We start from the raw sequence: 10,369 nt of genomic DNA, 5'->3' as shown, positions 1-10,369 counted from the left end.
TTTTTGTTTTGTGATACAGTTGTATTTAGAGAAAGAAGACAAACAGAAGAATCAGTACAGGAGACATCATGTCAGAACTGATGTCCTCTTAGCGGTAGTAGTAGGGGTAGCCGGCGGCAGCGTAAGGGTAGGCGGAGTAGGCGCTGACGGCGGGGTAGCCGAAGGCGCTGTAGGCGTAGGGGGCGGCGTAGGCGTAGTAGGCCTCGGCGCCCTTCAGGGTCTCCTTGGCCTTCTCCTGGGCGAACACGGCCGCCACCAGCAGGACTACGAGGAAAGAGCAGACCTGCGAACACACAAGACGCCATTAACTGAAATGTCGTACATTACTGTAAGAAAGTGAACACACACATCCCTTGTTGCTGTGGTAACATAATCTCCTGGCAGCATTTTTATCTGCACACACACTGAATGCTGCTTAAAGTCACCAAATAACAATCAGTCCTACAAATACTTTGTCACGTTTTAGGTACACTCTGTCATCAGAAAATTGGAAACTAACTTAATGGAAACTATCATGCCAAATTTGTTTCCGCTATTCTGATGATGGGTCATGACTGCAATTCGTCAACATAGGTTTTTTGTTAATAGCTTCCTGAAGCAGTATAATGGGCTTGCTGAGTTAGTTGTGTAATGGATGCAGGCCTTCTGTACTCCCTTTTAGCGCAAGTTAAACTGAATGTACCACTCTGAATTCATTTTAGTACACAGAAGAAAATTCTTATAGAAATGAGTTGGTGAGCTTGATGTAGGTAGCAGATAATAGGAAATCTCAACTGTATGAGCCTTCAGACTCTCGTTACGAAATATAGAACAATGTGCGGGACAAACCCTTACACACTATAAACAATACCGTCGAGAAACACAGCTATAATTGAAAACGAGAAAATGGAGGCTTAGAGTTCAACGTCTCGTCGACGAAAACGTGATTAGAATCAGGGCACAGGCTCGGAAGACGAAGGATAGAGAAAACAATCACTTGTTTACTTTTCAAAGGATTCATACTAGTTTTGGCCTTTAGCAATTTAGGAGAAAACCTAAAAATGGATGGCAGAAACTGGAAACATAGCCCTCGTGACTGCAAGTCCTGTGTCTTATTAGTGCTGCGTAAAACCTTTGTGTCACAACTAAAAACCTTCAACATCGAATGGAAGTTTTCAAACGGCACCAGAATCTGTTCTGCAAGTGGTAAAGATTTACATTCTATTGAACTGTTTTACAGCGAACATCTATTATAAATAGTGCAAGTCCACAAGAATATGTTTCTTAGAACCAACTAACACAAGAAAATTGCTGGAGCTGAGCTCAGATTCATTACGAGTATGTAGGCGTGTTACATACGCTGTACGGATACTGGGTCGTTTTTGCATGATATATTGTCTGGCAATATAAGCTAAGCTACTATGTTGCCACAGAGGTATCGTAGAGGGCCTTACCTCTCTCTCATGAGTTTAGAGTGCCAGCCTCTGTCAGCGTCAGCTTCTGTCTTATTCACTGAGACCACAACACACGAAAGAACACTTTAACCAACCACAATACGCCGAACAAATAGTCTGGATTCTTGCAATAACAGGGGCCATTTTAACTCTGATATGACCAACCTAGTGCTGAAAACTCGCAAAAAGAGAACGGTTAGGTCCTTGGGAAGACCAGTTGCTGAAACATCTTTTTTGTTTTGATTATCAAATACAGAAAAAAACGGAAAATTCATATTGCGTGTTATTCAAGAGAATACCGATAATTTTCTGTCCCCCAACACTATGCTCCGGAATCAAATTCTTATGCCGCTATGAAACTGATGACAAAAATAGTACTGCATAACTGGTTAACTTGTGGAATCAATGTTGTGAAGGCAATAAAACAGTAAAAATCATGTCTGAATTATAATATTATCTCTGTTTTATCATTGCAAATGCGTGATATTGCTGAACAGGAATTCCACAGTTCATAAGGCAGAAATGAGGGAAAGAAAAGTTTCGACAACCAGATCTACTACGGACCCCGACTGCTCAGATCAAAGACTTCTCTCTCCAGATAAGTTCATAGAATTACGCCAGAAAAAATTCAGTATTTCATAATATCTTCAATGAAAGGTTTTTATTAATTTATTTATTATTTATTTATTTCACCGCTCTCTTTTAATTTGTCATGTAAGTTTCCGACCGCCACGAGCCTGAAACGGGAAGAGTACGCGTACCATTGAAAACCCGCTGGTTACTCGGCGAGCAATGAAGAAATGCAGATTGGGGATTACTGATATAGATACGATAGTAAACAAATGGATCACATAAAGATTGGGGTGAAAGCCACTGTTATGACCACAAAGAAAGTGAAATGGAACTGGCTGGGAACTGTATTCAGGTGAATGGATGGCAGTATGAGCCAAGGCGAATCTTTGCTGAAGTTCAAGAAGTAAAAAAACAGGGCCTGAGGCATTTGGGGTGGACGATATTTCTTCTGAATTATCGAGATCTTTTAGGAGAGCCTGCTAAGACGAAACTAATCCACCCCGTGTGCAAGGTATATGACACAAGGGAAAATCCTCAGACATCTAGAAGAATGTAATCTTTCCAGTTCCAAAGAAGCGGGAGTTTGCAGTTGTGAATATTACCAAGACGTAAGTTTAGTGAGATATAGTTGCAAAATCCTGACACAGTTTGTCTGTAGAAGTATGGGAAAACTTGTAGAAACCTGTCTCGGTGAAGTTCACTTTGGGTTATGGAGAAATGTAGGAACACGAGAGCAGTATTGACTATGCAACTTACGTTAGAACATAGGTTAAGGAAAGGAAAACCCGCGATTTTAGCATTCTTCGAAGGTAAAGCTTTGAGGTTTGTTGATGACTTTGCAATTCTGTCAGAGATGGCTCAAAAATGGTTCAAATTGCTCTGAGCACTACGGGACTTAACTTCTGAGGTCATCAATTCCCTCAGAGATGGCCATAGACTCTGAAGATCGGTTGAATAAATTGCGCAAAGTGTCGAAAAGACGTTGTAAGATGAACATCAACCAAAACTGATACAAGGATAATGCTATGTAATCTAATTAAATTAGGCGATAGTGAGTGAATTACACTAGGAAATGAGATACTAATAACCGCAGACGAGCTTTGATATTTCTGGAGAAAAAATACGTGACAATTGTCAAATTAGCCAATAGCAAGAAAAATTTTAGGACGTATTTTCTGGAGACTTTTTTCTATAGTTTACCTGCGTATGGAAACGAAGAGAATGGAAGATTTGAAATGTGACGCTGTAGGAGAATACTGAAGTTCTTTTAATTGACTGTCGGAGCGTGTCCATAGATCCACCTCAATAGTGGAAGATACGATAGTGTGTTTAGACAATTCTGAGCATTCATTAGGGCCAAGGTGCACCTTGGTACATATGAGACTAGTCAAATGAAGCCATGCAGGCAATTTTCGTGTCAATTATGACGGTACTAGAATGAGGACAGCATAACATCCAGTTTCCGAGTAGGGAAAAACTGCAACTCAGCTGGAGTTCGAACTCGGGTTCGATCAGTTAGCAATCTGCTGCGCTGACCCCACAGCTACCGAGGCGGGCCGTATTAGCAGGGTAGATCGGATTGCTAATGGGAAAGTATTGATTCGAATCTGGGAGAAAAGAAATGTGTGACAGAAGTCGGGTAAAAGAATGAATCGGTTGATAGGCCATTTTCTGAGGCATCAAGAGTCCTCAGTTTGGCAGTGGAGGAAAGTGTGGGGTGTGGGGTAAGAATTTGAGTGGAAGAGGAAGGCTTGGCTACAGTAAGCAGTTTCAAATGGTTATAAATTGCAATAGCGAAAAGACGTTCAAGAGATAGACCAGCGTGAAGAGTAGCGTCAAACTAGTCTTGAGACTGAAGATCACAACAAGATGCAGGTACAGTATGGATGCAAGTCGCTGAAGGTCCTAAATGTGGTACAACGTTAAGTGGTCTCTGCGATATACTTCATAGTAGTTTGTGTAGTATGTATGCAGATGTGTATGTATAGGCAAGTCTGTTGGAGACCTCCATCTGAAAGCGGATATTGAACGGCTCCTACTGTTGCTGTTGATGGTGATAACATCTTAAGTAGTGAATACCCTTGTACTGAATGGTGCTTCATATTTGTAAGGAGGTACTTACGAAAGCCTTCATGGTGCGTCGATCTGTTGCTTCGGCAGACAGTGATGCCTGGACGGCGGTGGGCCGGGCATTTATAGCAGTTTGCGGACGCGGCCTTGGTGCAGGCTGGCCCGGGCGTGGTCGCCGTGTCGCTCTTGAACTTGCCACCGCGTCTGCTTGCCGGACCTGCTCGCCAACGGCTCTGCGTGTCAGCAGCAAAGGTCAGTAATTGCAGGGCACGCCGGCCGGCCGGCGAAATTGACGACAGGGTTTCCGCTCAACGGCGCACGCTGATGACGTATGTGCTTCGGCGACGAGTGCCAAGATCATTGCTAGCCATTAAAATCGCAGCATCAGCAAGGACAGCAATTACTGAAACTTCACTTCTGCGTGTACCGTACTATTTATACATGAGTACACCTATAGGTGATTGATGGCCATACGTTGCTACACAAGAATGCTGAGGATTATATGGGTAGATCACATACCTAATGACTTGAATAGAATTGGGGAGAAGTGGAGTTTGTGGCACAACTTGACTAGAAGAAGGGATCGGTTGGTAGGCCATGTTCTGAAGCATCAAGGGATCACCAATTTAGTATTTGAGGGTAGCGTGGAGAGTAAAAATCGTAGAGGGAGACCCAGAGATGAATACACTAAACAGATTCAGAAGGATGTGGGTTGCAGTAGGTACTGGGAGATGAAGAAGCTTGCACAGTCTCAGGACTGAAAGACCACAACAACAACATGGCCATACATAGTGCGAAATTTAGTAAGGGAAACTGGGACTAGTTGGCACAGGTTTTGGTTTTCGATTTTTCAACGTTTTGTGCATGTTTGGAGTGATTCTGGCGAGTGCAGCGGATAGCTTATCTTCTGACTGAAAAATCGTAAAGGACGCATTAATTAGAAAAGTATGTAGGTAACACCAAAAATACTCATCCTAAAGATTGCAATTACGCCAACTAATGCCGTATGAGAGGTTACTTGTTATACCCATAGAGGTGAATCGGCGCAAGCTGATATAGATTGGGATACTTAGGTACAACAAAGCAATTTTCGACGAAAAAAATATTTAATCAGAACTTCGTGTGACTTCTTCTCCAGAGAACATGTTTTTTTTTTAAAAACAAATTCCTTGGAAAGAAATAATAGTTGAAGGTATAAACAACACTATGAACGTAATGTATAACAAATAATGAATTCTTCAAGAAAAGTAAGTTCTGCTTAGTCTTGTACCTAACTGTAATTATTCACATAGAATTCGTTCAATGTTTTAAATCAACCACTCGGAGTTGAGTGCTTGTTTATTTGAACAGGTGACCTATATTTTTGGAAAATTTCATTTTGTTAGTAGTAAATGGAACCGTCCTGTTCTGGCCATCTTTTGTTTTTCCCTTTTTTATCAGTGGTGGACACACGAATCCTGCTGCCATCGGTTTCGACAATCTTTCCAGTGGAGTAGCGGGTACTGTACTTCAAAATAACATGGTGATCAGGAGGCCCTTGATATTGTGGGGTATTCGCTGTCGGTCTTGTTCGATGTTCGATGTGGTATACGTATGTCTGAGGGTGTCCAGGGTTCGTGGGAACTGCCGTCGTTGGAGGATGATGATGATGATGATATTCGGTTTGTGGGGCGCTCAACTACGCGGTTATCAGCGCCCGTACAAAGTTCCAATCATACCCGCCGCTTTCACGAATGATGATGAAATGATGGGGACAATACAAACACCTAGTCCTCGAGAAGAGAGAAAATCCCCTGCCCGACCGGAAATCGAACCCGGGACCCCGTGATCCACAGGCAGCAACGCTAGCCCCTGGACGTCTTTGCAGGAGGCTGGGGGTGAATCCCTCCGTCATGGACAGGTTCCACATCATCTACTGTCATTAATGAAAACCGATCTGTTTTCATTTTCGGCCTAGCTAATATCTCACACGCGACCATGGGAATCCGTACAAGAAAATTCAAATCGACTATTTTTCTTTTCTAGGAAGCGCGTTCTTCTTCGAATTGTCACCCTTAGCCATGTCGCTCTTACTGGTGGCTGTACATCGCTCTTTCTTATTACTAAGCCTTTAAGCCAGGATTCCATCTTTGATGGGGCTGCGTGGAACGAGTTGTCATAGGTATGACAACTAGCCCCAAAGGGATATCAAAACCAAAATGGATATCACACGCTCACATGCATCAGAAACAGAAGATTATCACACCTTCATGCAACCACAGTTAGTCACACTTTCGGAAACCTACACCAGCAGCGCCTCAAATCGATGTAGAGGTTTACTAGAACAAATAAGTTCCCTTACCCGTCAGGAAAACGATTAAGCGGTTTCCTTTCTTTACGATGTTTCCAAGCAGATTGAAGTTACGGTGCATCATGTGCCTTTACATACACTCCGTATCACGGTGACAACGCTCTACCCCAGCGGTGGCATGAAATAGAAGAGGTGTGCCAGTTAACCCCTACACAGAGTTCCACCTTTGTCTGCAAAGTGGCTGTATCCTGGCTGGATAGCGAATCTAACTTAACTTGGATGGTAAATACAGGTATGTTAAACTATGCTGCTTCAATTGTAAGCGCAGTTCATCATCAGTAATGACTGACGAGTGGTGATGTGCTACCTTCTAGGCAAACCATGACCAGATGTTTTCAGTGAATGAGTGATGAGAGAACATATTGATCATCTCAACATTCGAACACCTGCATCGAGGTAGACCGGGGCAAGAGTGATCTTACGTTTCGTGTTGAAAGACAATGTCACGGACACGTCGAAGAGAGGGCTCTGTCTGCGGCTCTAACATGTCAGAAACGTAATGGGTGCGGTCCACATTAACGGCTACGCGGATCAGAGGCGACGAGTTGTGTACACAGTTCCAACTCCGCACCATTAGGCCAGATGTTGGACCCGTAAGACGATTACGAACGCAATGTGCGAACGTTCGTTCTCCTCGGAGCTCTACATATGGATACGTCTGTCATGATGCTTTATGCAGAATTGCGACGCGCCTGAAAAGACAATGTGGTTTCCATTCCTGCATCCTGTGTTGTCGTTGGCCGCATGAATGATGGTGCACGTTCTCTCTCCTGCATTTTAATGGGAAGCAATGGTCGCCATGATGACAGTTTGTTATGCTCCTGACGTCGGTCGTACTGTCCCTGTGGGATACTTGTCGTGCTGTAAACAAGCCCATCTCTTGTCTCAAGCATCCTGGTATGGCTGCGCGACGACACACGTCCGAGCGAACAGCATATACGGGGTGCTCAAAAAGTCTCTCCGCAGTGCCGTATGATTGTTAGCCGCGCGTACCTTAATGCCGCAGTGAATACACCGAAATGAAACTCAGTGAAATACAAGTTGTTAATTTATTCAATATTAATTTTTACTTACAAATTTTCACATTAAATGTTGAAAGTGTCCCCACTTGAAGGAAGTAACCCAGGCAGGCGAAAAATCATACGGCACGCGCGGAGAGACTGTTTGAACACCCCGTATATCTTCTAGGGAGCTTGTCACGTGAGATCCTGCATGGCGTTGAGGATGGCTGTCCTGAACCCATAGGTTTTATGATCACATAACTGGAACGGAATACATCTGCATCTACATCTACATCTACATCCATACTCCGCAAGCCACCTGACGGTGTGTGGGGGAGAGTACCTTGAGTACCTCTATCGGTTCTCCCTTCTATTCCAGTCTCAGATTGTCGGTATGCCTCTGTGTGGGCTCTAATCGCTCTGATTTTATCCTCATGGTGTCTTCGCGAGATATACGTAGGAGGGAGCAATATACTGCTTGACTCCTCGGTGAAGGAATGTTCTCGAAAGTTCAACAAAAGCTCGTACCGAGCTACTGAGCGTCTCTCCTGCAAAGTCTTCCACTGGAGTTTATCTATCATCTCCGTAACGCTTTCGAGATTACTAAATGATTTTGTAACGAAGCGCGCTGCTCTCCTTTGGATCTTCTCTATCCCTTCTATCAACTCTACCTGGTACGGATCCCACACTGTTGAGCAGTATTCAAGCAGTGGGTGAACAAATGTACGTAACCTACTTCCTTTGTTTTCGGATTGCATTTCCTTAGGATTCTTCCAATGAATCTCAGTCTGGCATCTGCTTTACCGACGATCAACTTTATATGATCCTTCCATTTTAAATCAATCCTAATGCGTACTCCCAGATAATTTATGGAATTAACTGCTTCCAGTTGCTGAACTGCTATATTGTAGCTAAATGATAAGGGTTCTTTCTTTCTATGTATTCGCAAGACATTACACTTGTCTACATTGAGATTCAGTTGCCATTCCGAGCACCATGCGTCAATTCTCTGCAGATCCTCCTGCATTTTCCGTTGTTACAACCTCTCGATATACCACAGAATCATCCGCAAAAAGCCTCAGTGAACTTCCGATGTTATCCGCAAGGTCATTTATGTATAATAGGCATTAATATCACGGAACTATATACTGTAGTCTCGATAAGGCCGCTTTCGAATCCCGACACATGCAGGTAGCCATTTCTCTTCCTTACTTGAGGTTTAACACGATCATCTCACGAACATTCAGCATTAAAATACGCTTTATCCGTAAGGAACCCACTGCATAAGCTTTTGTTGCATACGAGGCATAGTCATAAAGTTGTAAATATTACCTCGGAAAAAATCAAGCTGCGATCATGGAATTTGACGATCGTGTTAGTCCTTCAACGCGAAAATTTTGCCAAACGACGGACGATGCTGCAGATACCTTGGTTACAGTAGTGTGCGTTTTGGTTGTTCACGAAACATTCCAGCTCGAAAATCACCTGATCATCATTCTGGTAATGCCTGCCACGCAATGGCACCTTTATCTGAAGAAAAAGGATCTGGTCACCCGGTGGCATGCTGGGAGAATACTTGAGTGAGGCAAAATTTTATACCTCAAAGAAGCAGCGTTTGTTACTGTGATCTGTGCAGAATGAAGTGCGACGTTCTCGTTGTCGTGGAGCGGAACCAAGCATAAGGCAAGTTAATTTCAAAATGTCTTGGACAATGTTGAAAAATGATACACAACTGATTTTCACCTTTCCTAATGTCGCCGTGATTGTGATACGGCAGTCACCGATAACGATGGGCTCCACCTCTATTGCAATTCCCAGTCTTTCACAGAGAGATGGTCACCCACTTCACTCGTCTTCCTTCAGTCTTATTTGTTCACAACGGAAGCGCATCAAACCACTGTATCATATAACGGTACTTCGTTTCCGTGAATTTCCACCATCAGGTGTGCCCCGGGGCAGCGTAATAGGTCCTCTGCTTTTTACTATTTACATAAACGATCTGGTTGCAGTCTTAGACTGTTTGCCGATGATGTTGTAGTCTACAGGAAAGTAGTATCACACGAAAGTTGTGAACAAATCAATGAGGATTTGCAGAAAATAAATGCGTGGTGTAATGAGTGGCAGTTATCTCTCAACGTTAGTAAGTGTAATCTACTGCGTATAACAAGGTGAAAATTCCCATTAATGTATGAGTACAAAATAAATGATCAGTCTTTGGAAGCGGTAACATCAGTCAAGTATCTGGGTGTGACTATTCGAAATGATCTCAAATGGAATGATCAGATTACGCAAGTAACGGGTAAGGCGAGCTCTAGATTGCGGTTTATTGGTAGCATCCTGAAGCGATGCAGTCCTTCAACAAAGGAAATAGCTTACAATACGTTAGTTCGTCCGGTCTTAGAGTATTGTTCGTCTGTGTGGGACCCTTATCAGTTGGGTCTGATTCAAGAGATTGAGAAGATCCAAAGAAGAGCGGCAAGATTCGTGACTGGTACATTTAGCCATCGCGAGAGCGTTACAAATCTCATAGGAAGTTTGAAGTGGGACACACTTGCAGATAGACGACGCGCTAAACAGAAGGGGCTGCTCTCTAAATTCCGAAATCCAATCGTCACCGACGATGTAGAGCATATATTATTACCACCAACTTTCAAATCACGTAATGATCATCATTCAAAGATAAGGGAAATAAGAGCTCGTACTGAGGCGTTCAGACAGTCGTTTTTCCTTCGCGCGATCCGCGAGTGGAACAGAGGGTGGGAAATATGACCTTGACGCGAATTGTGCCCTCCGCCACACACCGCTTGGTGGCTAGCGGAGTATATTCATATTTGGCGCCAGCCTCATAAGAGGGGCGCTAGTAGTGCCACTACGAGGATGCGTATCAGGTTTGTTTTAAATGAAAGCTGTAACGGTCGTGATAAATAGTTACCTATGAGATT

The 10,369-nt window shown here is 43.4% G+C and overlaps 1 long non-coding RNA gene across 1 annotated transcript; it reads right to left on the bottom strand.

Moving 5' to 3' along the window:
* Positions 1–4,450, bottom strand: LOC124788032. The gene is made up of 2 exons (XR_007016048.1): positions 4,129–4,450; positions 1–283 (listed from the first exon to the last, which is right to left on the bottom strand). It is a non-coding gene; the product is annotated as an uncharacterized LOC124788032 (long non-coding RNA).
* Positions 4,451–10,369: the final 5,919 nt, after the last annotated feature.

Source organism: Schistocerca piceifrons, chromosome 3 (assembly GCF_021461385.2).
Source record: "Schistocerca piceifrons isolate TAMUIC-IGC-003096 chromosome 3, iqSchPice1.1, whole genome shotgun sequence".
Taxonomy (NCBI): domain Eukaryota; kingdom Metazoa; phylum Arthropoda; class Insecta; order Orthoptera; family Acrididae; genus Schistocerca; species Schistocerca piceifrons.
This window is presented reverse-complemented; position numbering and strand designations above follow the sequence as displayed.